This window comes from Temnothorax nylanderi, unplaced genomic scaffold (genome assembly GCF_030848795.1).
Source record: "Temnothorax nylanderi isolate EJ_2023f unplaced genomic scaffold, tnyl_v1.0 TNYL_tig0009_pilon, whole genome shotgun sequence".
NCBI classification, from domain to species: domain Eukaryota; kingdom Metazoa; phylum Arthropoda; class Insecta; order Hymenoptera; family Formicidae; genus Temnothorax; species Temnothorax nylanderi.
Genome location: NW_027249071.1, coordinates 2,427,027 through 2,440,065, shown reverse-complemented (window position 1 = coordinate 2,440,065; position 13,039 = coordinate 2,427,027). Strand labels below are relative to the sequence as shown.

Below are 13,039 nucleotides of genomic sequence, written 5' to 3'. Positions count from 1 at the left end.
CCAGTGAGTGATACAACGCGCCGCGATGTCGGATCGTGAGAGGACTCCGCGCCGCGGCGCGGGCGCGAAACGGAGGCTAATGAAACAAAAGTTAAAACCCGTGCCGCGGGCCGCGCCGCGGCGGATTGAATAACACACGTCGAGTCCACCCTTTCCTGCCGTGGTTCCGATTGTCGCTCGCCGTGCCCTATCAATGGCCCTATTATTTGCTCGTGCATTTCGCTTCCGCAACGATGACTTTCCTTGTTTTTTTCCCCGCCCGTCTCGCTCGCGTATACGCTTCTTTATGCAGTTTATACATACGCGCGGCGCGCGGAGAGCGGCCGCGAAACGACATTTGCGAGTTTTATTTTCGCGCGACGCGCGTCCCGACCATCCGGTCCCTTTCTTTCGCCGTTATCGCCGTTGCTCCTTTTCCTTTGTTCGAGTGGCGCGGAAGTGAGACAGGTTTCATCGCGACACGATGATGAATGCCGCAATGTCCGCCTCGAGGCGAGAAACAGCATGGTTTGTAGCTCCGTACGCGCGCGTGTCGTATATATATATATACGGCGAATACAGTACTCCGGGATTGCCCGAAAGCACGGAGTTTACGAGATTTCGCGTCTACGTCGGTTCTCCCGGTGCTTTCGTGGCGATGCTTTCGCGAGTACGCTGGATTTATTCGCGCTCCATTTCGCGCGATTTTCTTCCCGTAAATCTGCGTCCGCTCCGCCGACGCGACGGCTCGCGCCGCGCAACACGCTCCTTGCCTTCCTCCGGCGCGGCGTGGCGGCGAAAATTTGCATGCGTTTCGCCGGGAAGGCGAAGCACGCGGCGGCGGCGGCGGCGGTGGCGGTAATTCGAGGAAAAATCCGTTGCTCTCTCGCGAGAGACGCCGCTTAGCAACGGCGGCGTCGGTTAACGCCTCTCCTCCCCTGGTTCGTTTATATCCTACAACATGCGTTATCAAGTTATATCTCCTCACCCGTCTGTCGAAAGTAATGTCAAGGGAGCAAAGGGGCGATAATTCGAAAAATTTCCGCGCTAATATCTCTCGGCGCCGCTTCTTCTTCTTCTTCTCACCTCCTCCTCCGTGCGCGCAGCTCGTAAATCTTCCTATTATTCCTTCCCATCGACGGCGCGCTGAGGGATCCGTCGCATCGTTCAAGATTAAAATGAAAAATCGCGGGCCGTGCTCCGCGCGCGGATAACGCGAGTAATGGGATATTTATACGAGCCGACGTTACGTATAATATTTTTCCGCCGCGTTGCGGGAACACGTCGCTGTTTACCTGCGGATACCTACGTCGTTGGTCGCAGTCGAAGGCCTTCGTGCACTATCTTGCTCTTCGTGACATCGCACCATCCACCGTCCACCCCGTAGCCCCGGATTACACCCGAGTAACACTGCCGGAACGGCGGGCGAAAAACCGCACACGACTCGGAGCGCGACGAGCGAGCCAATAACGTTGCCGCCACTAGGTACGTCGTCGGTTAGCAACTTTCGCACCGCAATATAATACTCGTTGTGTCTCTATTTCTTCTCTATTGCGTCCAGACGGCGTACGAGGGATTGTCTGGTCAGTAACGGCCAGAAATAAAGCAAAGCAGCGCAGCGATCTCTCGTCTCTCTCTCTCGAAACGATCCTGCCGTTCGCGAATCCTGAACGCGGCGTCCACGAAAATTCAGCAGAGTTGCGGCGAGGCGACATAATGCAGCGGGAGCGCATCTATTAATTTCACTTTCTTTGGTTTTCCCCGCTTCAATGAGACCGCTTCCCGTTCGTTCTGCACCGCCTTAGCGAGGCATAAATCTCACGCGGTGGTTGACAGAGAAGAATGGGAGGCGAACCTCGACCCCTTACCCGGGCGCGCTCCAATTTTGGCCGAGTCCCGATGCGATGCCACGACGAATGCCGACGATTCTTTAAAGCGATATGCCCCAGCGAGACGCAGGATTTACGATAACGCGCGGAAGAATCGGGAGATATTAATGCTAAGCGAGCAAGACGGTGAAAGCACCTCGTCCTTTATCGCGTCACGCGCGCGAGTGAAGCGGTGATAATTTTCCGCGACGTCTTAATCCCTCCCCTCCCCCGCAGCGCGACGTACGCCCGTGATGGAACTTGTCACGATTTTTATTCTCATGCCTTTGTCATGCTTCGACATCAAAAGCGCGCGATTTCACTTCACACGTGAGCGTCAAGTCACCATTAAATGTCTTTCTTCAGAGCAAGAGAGTGACGAGGTGATAAATTTTTATTCATATATACGCACATTTGCATAGTATATATTTGCTATAACGTTTTATTTATAGAAAGTAACGCCTTATGTCGTTCGGCGATTAAGTATGTACATAAAGCTTATTTAATAAACTTCACAAAATAACAAATGATCAGGCACATTGTTTGCAGGAATTGCAGGCATATTGTTGAAATAAGCCGAATATGAAAAGTGTAGTGGAAATACAAAGTGGCGCATACAAAACTGACCTCAAACAGTTTTTGTAACTGTATTTTGCAACTGCATTTTGCGTTTGCGGCCAGTTTTGTGTGCGCCACTCTGTATAACGAATTAAGCGTATATTGTCTCGATATTGCCGCCCTCAGAGAAAAATATATCTACAAACTTAATTGTTATGTGCATCTATACATATCTTTCTTCAGAAACTCTTTCGCTAAACAACAACGAGTGCATTAGCTCGACCTTATTCACATGACCCGGTATCCAGTTCGCGTCCCAGAAAAACAAGCCGGGCGGCGCGGTATGCTCGCACGAGAACGCCTGCAATCCCTCAAAATGCGTTTCCTCTTATTCAATATTGAGGTGGGACGTACACACACCGAGCCGGCGCGGCGGCCAGGTCCGTTCGACGTGTGTTGGCTCGCGCGTCGAAATTGACGCGCGCGGGATGGCACACGGCGATTTACAGTAAAGCAGCTGCATCGCATTTCAATAGTCTCCCGGTCAGAGAGCGAAATCTGATTCCGGAGGCAAGGTGTAACGCGAGTGAGCGGTGAGTTAGTGCGCCGCCCGGTACACCGGCGCCGCGCCGGGCAGAAATATCCGAAATGGTAATGACATTTAAATGCCATTCATAAACGTCAGCGCGCTACCGCGCGCCACCGGCGCGAGCGGTAGGAATTTTCATTTCGACCGGCAAAACGAGACGCAGCTGCGGCCGAGTGGATTTCGTTAGCATCGCTAAAACCGGAATACCCACTGCGAGCCAGCGATGTACTCGCTGGCCCGCGAACGGCCAGATCCGAATCCTCGGTTGAGCGAGATCCTTTGAAGGACAGCGAGGCGCTCCATTACGAGGCGCCAACGGATTAGCGACGCGCGATTATTGGCGCGACATTTCACAAACGCGTTTCGCAGTCGGAACGCGTAAATTACACTCGCGAAAAATGTTAATTCACTCATTCGTTATCAAGAATCCAGAGACACGCGAATTTTTTCGTCTCCACGAAAAGATATAGCTCCGACTGCTCCAACGTTAATTGGAACAATCGCAAGGAGAGGAGATCGTTCCGAGGAAAAAAATCTGGATCATATTAATGACGTATCATCGCGTCGGCAACGTAATTATTGCTACCGGCCGAACGCGGAGAGAGCGAGGCTCTCGAGGGCGCAACGAATGTATAATGCATCTAACTGGGAATGCATCCGTCGCCTCAGCTGCCGGGGGAGCTGAATACTTAACGACACGGGCGCATTTGAATGCTTAACTGACACGTTCGAGAGGCGCGACGCGAAAAAGCGGACGGCGTCGTAAACGTCGACCGGCAGGACGGACGGCACGGATGCTCATTACGATTTTATCCCGCCGAGTGCAGGCCGCGATTTCCGGGTCCCCTCCCGCTCATCCACGACGTGTCTTTCCGCGTGCAGGTACGAGAAGCCAGTTCGGGCATGTGTATGCACCCTCGCGCCATAGACGAATAATTCAGCCTCCGCGTCTCTCATTTGTCCGTCTCTATTTCTCACACGCCCTATACCGCTTCTTACATCTCGATTGCGATTGTATTGCATATTGTCAATCATATTCAGCGACTTGCATTTATTTATTTATCTTTATTTTCGTGCTCGGAATATAAGATGGGAAATTTAATTTCTTGTGATTTAAATTGTAGCCATATGATTATCACACGTTATGGCCTCGCAGAGAATCCAGGTACATAACTGTCACGAATTTTATAATACGTACTTTTTCGCGAGTTATATTTTTAAACGCGCGTTATTTTTAGACGGGTCGTGGCTCTCCCCTCTGTTCTGCCCGTTCCTTTCTTAAAACGAGTGGCCTTTTGTGTCTTCTTTTTTTCGGTCGGTCTTTTCGTCAGTCAGACATTGTTCTGACGTATTAAAGATTTTTCGTACAATACGCCTTTTAGAATACTATTTTTGTGATGTTCCTAGACCCTTCCCAGACCGAGTTTCCTGTTTTTCTGATTTATACGATCGATATATGCCTTAAAAAAACCAGACTTGCCCGTCGTTGCGCATTATGGGAACGCTTATTTTTCGTTGAACGTTTTCTATGCTAATTGCGAACCGGCGCACGCAAATAAAACCCGATCGTTCGTAATTCAGAAATTATTGTGGCCTCGACATTTTCATATCAGGATTTTTCGGTTCTAGGTAATTTTCAGAATACATCATTCAAACATTATACGATTGCTCCTCTGCAATTCGTATATCAGACGCATATCAGATAAATTTTCTTATTTCTATTCTTGTTTTAACTCGAAGACGATATCGAGTATTTTTATTACGAATATGAAATATATGAAAACTTAACTAAATGCATGAATAACTAAGGACTCTCGTTAATGAAATTAACAAGTAACAAGTAAAAATGTTCAAAATAATCTCACGTTCGAACGAGTTACAGTTAAGTCTTTCAGAGTATTATGGAACTTTTCGGAATGGATTCCAATCGGAATTATTCCGTTTTCCCTAAAAAACACATTAGAAACCTAGGAAATAACTGAACAATTCCGATTCCGGAATCCATTCCGAAAAGTTCCGTAATACGTGCTCAGATTCGGTGGTCTAAAATTAGTGCAATTTTCCATGGGAAAATCCGAGTGAAATTTGGCCAATGATCTCATAGTTCGTATAATATGATCAAAACAGAAATGAAAGTTAGAGCCTGACTGATAAAGAGAAGTAAAGTCACTCACCCAACTAGTTCAGAGAACGCGAGAATAAAAATTTTATTTTATTTTTCAAATGGGGATAATTTTCAAAATTTGAATGAATAGATTCAATCAACACCAAGTGCATTATTTGCAACCAATATTGATTCGCAGCCGATTGACGTTGTTTGACGTAAGAGACGAATGTGTGGATATTAATAATAATGATGTGACAAAAGTATTGAATTGTAAATCAACAGGGTTATAAATCTAAAGAAACTTTCAGTTTCTTTCTCGTCATAACATCTGAGATTCAATATACCACGTTTGACGTAAGTTAAGGAGAAATCCAAAATAAATGAAGGTCTTCCCCTAACATCAGTATTGCTAGTTATTAATTTTTTATGTTTTTTTCGCAATATACATTTTTATAAATTTTAACATCGCTATAAATATCGTGTTATATCATCAATACGCGACCGGAACTTTATTTAACATGATACATCAAAAAAATTATTTTAATATCGAGCATTTTAATACTCTATTTTAATATAACTGAACATGTAATTGATAAACTCTGAGATATTCTATAAATAATTCTCTTTTCATAGGTTTAAATTTATTGGATTTTATGTCATTTTAGTTTTTTAAACGATATAAAGTCAACGATATTAATAAATATCAATGGACAGACTATGAATGATTAAGACAGAAATTGGCGCGTATTATAGGATTAAATAGTGATAAATATTTACGTGTTTTTTAATTTAATAAGTTGAAATATATTATGCGACTATGGAATACTTCTTATTTCTTAGTTCATGTTTGCGAGATATACATATTGAAAAAAGATCTTTGCATATCATATATTTAAATGGAATGGAAAGATATTTGTCAAAGCAGATGCAGAGTTTAAATTATAAAAAATATTGATGAAAGAGAAAGAGATATCTTTTGAGACTCTTGCCCATACATAGAATGCTTGGTAAATTATTTTTTACCAAATATATGTGAAGTTTCCTAATCTTTTCTGCATTTATATATGCGAATTTCTCCTACAAATTACGGATTGATGTATCGCATAATTAGTATTCTATCGTATAATAAAACACCACATTGCGCCAATAAATAATGAAATATAATGAACCCGATTTTACGAGCTTTCTGTATACATTCTGTATACAAAATAAATATACAATAATCGACAGAGCATTACGCATATTTTATGATTAAATATAATTAATTCTAATCTGTCTTATTGCTAGCTCATCTATTTTAAGGCAACGAAGACGTTATATTTGTCTGTAATATCCTTTCACAGATTCATTACCTCAACTTAGAGCAAATAATTTTGTCTCGCTCACCAATACAACGCGCAACAGCGGAGTTATAATTACGTGGTTTTGTAAAATACAAATTAGGAGATTTAAATTATAGCAGTGTGCGAAAGAATTGGTACTTTAACAGATAGTTGCGTGCATAAGATAATTATAAATGATTTCGAAAGTAATAGATAAAATAATAAATAGCAGTTAACTCACCCCAGGATTTGCTCCATCAACGTCCGATGCCGCCCCAGGCCTCCTTCTCCTCTTCTCTTGATTCTCTATGGCTGGTGATTCTCCATGGTTATGGCTCCTTAATGGCACTGACACGACACTCACTCGCGAGAACACCGATTAATTACGATCGCGTGTCACGATAAAGAATACGACGATTGCGTGGTACTTCGTACGGTACTCCCGATGTTAATTACAATGCGCGACGCGTACTTTATTACATTGCGACGGAATAATAAAAGTATCATCGTACTTCGATGTTTCGACTCGCGATCTTTTTTTAATAATCGAAAAACTTGGTAACGGAATCGTCGAGTTGATCCTGAAATCATACAATATACGACGCGATTAATAAAACGGAGTTAATGATTAATTGAAACGATGGACCGTGATTTAAAACTATATAATTCAGTTGCCCGCGGTACAAGTTTCGCACACTTAAATTTTTCAAAGTACAGTCGACATTATTAGATGATCGATATATCACTCGGCTTCCCGTTATTTAAATCATTCGATCATAAATTTATGCATTACTCCGCGTTCTCAATCCGAAAATAGTGTAGGCAGATTTTATTGAAATCTTCGCGAAATCTCTCTCTAAAACACGATATACGAAATGTGATCTAAATCTGATGTTCAGATCTAAATCTGAACATTGTTAAAGGAATAATTATTGTTGATAAATATCGCAACGAAACAGTAATTCCTATTGCTTATCATTTTGATTTACACAATTAAATACTTTAAACAGATAAATGGTATGAAATATTTGTTTCGCTAAATAGTTCAGGCTTAATCGAGTCGTGAAAGCTAATTGTTCAATAATGAATAATTGTAGTAGTTGAGAAATAGAGAACGATCGAGTTTCGAGAGATAACACACGGAGCGGCTCGCGCCGCAACCTGCCTGCTCGAGTTTCGGAGCACGAATGATAGCGCGGCGACCTTGCGCTCTCGTATGTACGTAACGAACTCCAAGGCCGTGCGTCAGCCGAATTCCCCGAAACGTTTAAAGCGCCGTAAACATATAACCGTATATTCTATCCCTCGTATTTCAAACTAATTACTAATGAACGATCGACTTTCCACGCGCATTTTTGTTAATGGAATAATTCGATCTGGCGACTTACGTATTATTTCGCGCTTATAATTAAAAAATTACAATTCACGGTGGATAAATTATTTTCAAACTAATCAAAAATTTATAAAGTGTGATGCGACGATATATCTGAATCTGAATGTCGTTAAAAAACAATTAATATTCTTATAAAAAAAATCTCTCGCGCGACACGACAATTTATAATTTCCATTCTCCAGTTCTTATTTTGATCAGATAAAATTACGCGAAATATTTGTTTTGATAAATAACGGTTTAATATGCTTACGAATTATTGGTTGCGTAAGATAGTTAATTATTCGAACTAATTGGAAGAACCGTAGAGAAGAGGATCGCGTTTCGAGGGGTAATGCGACGACACACGGAGCGGCTCACGTCGCTGTCTGCCTGCTCGAGGCTTGTCGCGCGAATGACAGCAAGATGTATACAACAATACGCTGTACGTTGCAGATAACGAATTCCGTGCGTGCCAGCCAATTTATCGCCGCTATACAAAATATTTGACGCGCTCTGAAATAAACGCACGCAAATTATTATGTCCCTAACGTTTCCTATTAATTTCGATGTAAATGAGCTATTATCGTATATTATCCGCGCTTCTGCTCGCGGACTCGTCCGCATTGCCTGAGATAACGGGGTAATTCCGTAACTCGATTGAGAGCGCGTTCTGGAAGCCTTAATGGAAATATTGTCACTTGAATCCCCAATCCGGTGAGTACGCTGCAATTTTAACGGAAACGGACTTTGACTATTAAATGGCTTTGTCGGATGTCCGCGGTCGGACATAATTAAAATTCATCCGGTAGACGAACGTAAATCTGCAAATTTACAGTGCGCTCGCACGTCGGTATGTCTGAACGTGTCCTGGGATCCCTCATATTCCCGCAATTTTGCGCTTAATGACGTAATTCCGTACTCGTCGTTACGGAGGTGACGTTAAAAAGTATCCTCATAATCGTGGAAAAGAGCGCGGGCACGAGTCCGCTTGCATTATCCGCATTACGAGGGTATTCGCGGCGTTAATTTCGATCCGTCAGAACGTTAAGAGCAACGACAGCGGGCAAGCATTTCAAAAATTATTCCCCCGCCACGTTGCTTTAGTATCCTCAAGATACTTTTTGTCGCAAAAATGTTTGCCTTCACAAATACGAGAGATATATCAATGGTTTTTTGTGCGAGTTAAGAATAGATAGAAACGAAGAATGTTCTTCGTCGAGAACAGTTTTAAATTTTAAGTAGTTTACTTTACTTAAACAGAGAATATTAATTTCAGTTTTACCGAGACACCGGAATATTATCGAATATTGGCAGAATTACGAGAAAGATAAACGTTCGTGAACTTGTGCCCGTGGCGACTCGACCCCGGATTATTCCAAGGACCTCATTAGCGCGAAACACGGTCGCGAATTTCCGGAACACCGCGTATGTCCCGGATATGTAAGCTTCCCCGTCGGAAAATCGCGACTTAATCCTCGAGCGGAACGATACGTACCGAATGCACGAGCGATCGACTTAGGACGTTAAACCGGGCTTAATTCTTTCGCATGGACGTGAATACCGAATGCGCTCGGTTCTTTTTGCTCCCTCTTTCTTCTTCGTCTCTTTTTTTTTATTTTGGTAGAAATAATCCTCATTGCGTATGCTTTTTCCCCCGGTTCTCGGCGGGAGAAACCTCCTACGCACGCGATATTCTTTCCGCCGCCTACGAAAACACCGCGCGCTCCGCTTACCGAGCCACTTCCTAACGACCTTTGAATACACCTTGCGCTCTTTCTGCCTTTCAGTATTTTCTTGCGTCCCTCGCCCCTCCCCGTGCTCCAGCAAGAAACTTTCGTCGATCCCACCTCGCTTTGGCGTGTAAAAACCTTTGAGATGCAGATCGAAGTTTAACCCGCTCGGAATGCAAAGTACACTATTGCCGACGGCGCAAACGTGATTTCGGTATCGCGAAACTGGAATTTCGCACGGATCCGATGTACTCTCGCGAGAGAAAGCGAGAGCTGGCCGAAAGAGAGAGAGAGAGAGAGAGAGAGAGAGAGAGAGAGAGAGAAAGAGGGACGATATTTTGCTTTAATTAAAAATAACAGGTCTCCGTGCAATTGTATTCGTCGTGTGCCATTACGGGGCCGAGTCCGAGGGTCAACGACAGTTGGCGGAGTACGTTAGACTCGCTAGAGTACAGAGTACGGGAACTTAATGTCGTCGACGACGAAATCGTCGTTCCGCCAAATCGGCTTAATTAGAACCTTATCCAACTCGCGTCGCGCGCCAAACGACTCCTTAATGCTTAACAATAATGCGAAATGGTATCCGAGTTTCCGACAGTTCCGGTAAGCGTGGAGAGTCACCCTTGCACTTTCGTGAAATTCACCACGTTGGCGGAACGTTGCCGGAGTGCGTTTAATAATTAGAAATTTCGCGGGGAAGAATGGGACAACGAGCGAGGTACGAGAAGGGGTTAAAAGCGCGGCCGGTATAATATTTCGATTAGCGGGTTCGTCGCGAACCTGAAATGGCGAAAGTCTTTTGTCGGGGCGATTCCGAATTTGCTGCGTTCATCAACAGTCGCCCTCTCGAGCGGGAAGAGCTCTAAAAAGTGACTGAGTGGGTCGTAATAAGCGAAACGCCTAAATCTTGTGCTTGAGACTTTATTACGCTCCGTGATTAATCAATGATATTTTTTACGAATATTATTCCGAGAATTTTTTGACGTTATGTAACCTGTGGATAAACCGCTGATAAATATTTGCGTAAGTAAACGAAAATGTAAAAGTTAAAATATATAGAACGGAATAAATAAAGAAGAGGGAGTCGTCTATAGGTTCCTTCATGTCAAACATTCACTTTACGTTATTGCGAACGAAAGATAAAAGGAGAAAACGAGAACCATCCGGTTGAAAAATGACGGGGGGTTGCAATCGCGGTCTCCGTCGAGAAAATCTATCATTCCCCGGGAACACCAGGCGGAACTTACTTTAGTTTTTAATGGAACACGTGCTACTATCCAGCCATATGAATTATGCGAGCTCCTTGAACGTCGATAGCAGAAATAAAGCGTTCGATCGCGCTTATCTGTTAAAGTGGTCAAGAGAGAGAGAGAGAGAGAGAGAAAAAGAAGGCGAAGGAGATATATACCTATATATCGAAGAGGTGGCGTGCTCTGAGATTTCTAAATCGTAACGGTACAAATGGACAACGTCGAGGAACACCAAGAAGGGAGATAAACGCGAGACGAGAGATGCGGGAGAATTAAGCGGACGTTGTTTTGCCGTTTAGGGCTGTCGAGGGAATTTAATGGATCCCACCGGATGCAACATGTGCCTGAGATTCGTATGTATTATGCAGCCGTATACTCTTGTCAGACTGATCGAGAGCAACGGACAACATCGCTCGCTGCTCCGATTGCTGTTCCGTGCTCGCGAGAAATTGACTCGGGACCTCTCGTGAGATTCTCGGCACGACGACGACGACGTCTCGTTGTTTTTTTCGCGCGATAACGTTCAAGCCGCCGTTGCAGCGGACGTTATCGGCATGGTCCACGGTTACGTCGATCGTGCTGTCGCCCGATATCTTTAGCCCGACGACGAATCCACTCTTTCGCCACGATGAAGCGTCCGACAAATATTTGAGGGCGACGGGCAATTATGTGAAAAGGTATTGTAGCGCGTTAACAAGCGTCGCGCGCGGAGCTACGAAGATTTAAGATATGTACCTTTCCTAGGTACCTTCGTTTCCCGGCAGACGTTTCCCGCGAGTCGATGGAGCGACCGGGCGCTATATACCACTCTGCGCGTCAGCGGTTCTCAGATTTTCTTGCCTACTGAAAATCTCGGCCGGAACTTGCCTTGATTATATATCTCTCTTCGGGTATTGTTAATTTTTTTTGTAATAAATATATATTTATTAACAACACAACTTCTGCAATCTTCTCTCTTTTCTATTTAAGTGAGCATTGAACAGAATTAAAATTCTTTTTTGTTTGTTTCTGCGTTAACTTGTAAATCTCTGAAGGTTTGTTAATCGTATATTGAATAGGTACAAAATTTGTTTATTTTAATGAATGTATAATTTCGAGGAATAAATATATAAAATGTAAGCGTGAGTTACGCCGATTTTAGCACCGCTGCTCCGAACGTTGCGTCGTTACCGTAATCCGCGAACATAAGTACATACGTGGATATACGCGCGAGCGAAAGATAAGAAATTCAATGTAAATAACGCGCGCAACGGCGAGAATGACACGGAAGGGGGATGCGCGAGCGTGACGTGGGCGAAAAATCTTCTCTCAAGTCGAGTTACGTAACACGCGCAGCTGCGTGGAAATAGCTCAAAAGTATGCGAGGAAAGGGGCAGAGAATGGCACGACGGTTAGCCTAGCGCGATACGATGGATAAACCTCTTCGTGTCGGTTTTTCCACGGTTTTTCCCCCGTGACGTCCTATTTTACGCTGGTCAATATTAATTTACGAACGCAGAACGCGGCGGGGATCTAACTGTCGGTCGTACATTTCACGTTTAAATGCCGTAAGAGATGCGGGGGAACGCCGATGCAGCTTCCGTCGTCTTTTCACACCGCGATCGTTGTCGATATTTTTTCAATAAAGATCGAATTAGGAACATCGCGGGCTGATATCATTCGATCCTTCGCGCAATAGGCGCCCACGTTTCGATCGAGTTTGAGAATCCTCGCGATGCGATGGCACGATTCTGCAAAGGCTTCTAATTCTATCGGCCGAACCTAAACGTGCGTAATAAATCTGTCTCGATGCTCCCCTCGGTAGATTTATCTGTGCCGTTCTCGCGACCGCAACACGCAGCGTAAACAAGATCGATTGAGCGTAGTCTGTAAAGTTTTCCGGATGATTTAATATCCTGGTTAGTTGTACGGGAAAGTAATTTCAGTGAGCAGTAACATTTTAAATAAACGGCGAGATGGAAGACGCGCGCGCGGACACGCGAGACGATGATTAACACGATTTGCGAAATTTTCAAGTCCGTCAATTCGAAACTCATTATAGGATTATCGTCGTGAATTAACCCCTGCATAATTCAAAGGGGATCGCCGTAATTATCAGGCAGCCATCCCCACTCGCGAATGTCTCGCGAGATCTCGCGACGACGGAGTTACACACGCCGTTGGGGGAAGATGAAATTAACGAGGCTGATCGGCGATGCTTCCTCGAACGACTGATTTAACGCAGTTTCCAGTTTCCTTTGCTCCCTGTGCAACCATCTCGGAAC

The 13,039-nt window shown here is 44.2% G+C and overlaps 2 protein-coding genes across 8 annotated transcripts in view; one reads left to right on the top strand and one right to left on the bottom strand.

Annotated features, from left to right (window-relative positions):
- The window catches only part of LOC139787425 (growth factor receptor-bound protein 14), a 248,550-nt gene that overhangs the window by 8,652 nt on the left and 226,859 nt on the right, over window positions 1–13,039 (top strand). The gene's annotated exons all lie outside the window — the stretch shown is intronic.
- LOC139787417 (SET and MYND domain-containing protein 4) overlaps window positions 1–13,039 on the bottom strand; it is a 107,464-nt gene that overhangs the window by 51,134 nt on the left and 43,291 nt on the right. For both annotated transcript variants that reach the window (XM_071726498.1, XM_071726497.1), the window contains exon 3: window positions 6,665–7,004. The gene's annotated coding sequence lies outside the window, so the exon portion shown is untranslated. The remainder of the gene's footprint in view (window positions 1–6,664; window positions 7,005–13,039) is intronic.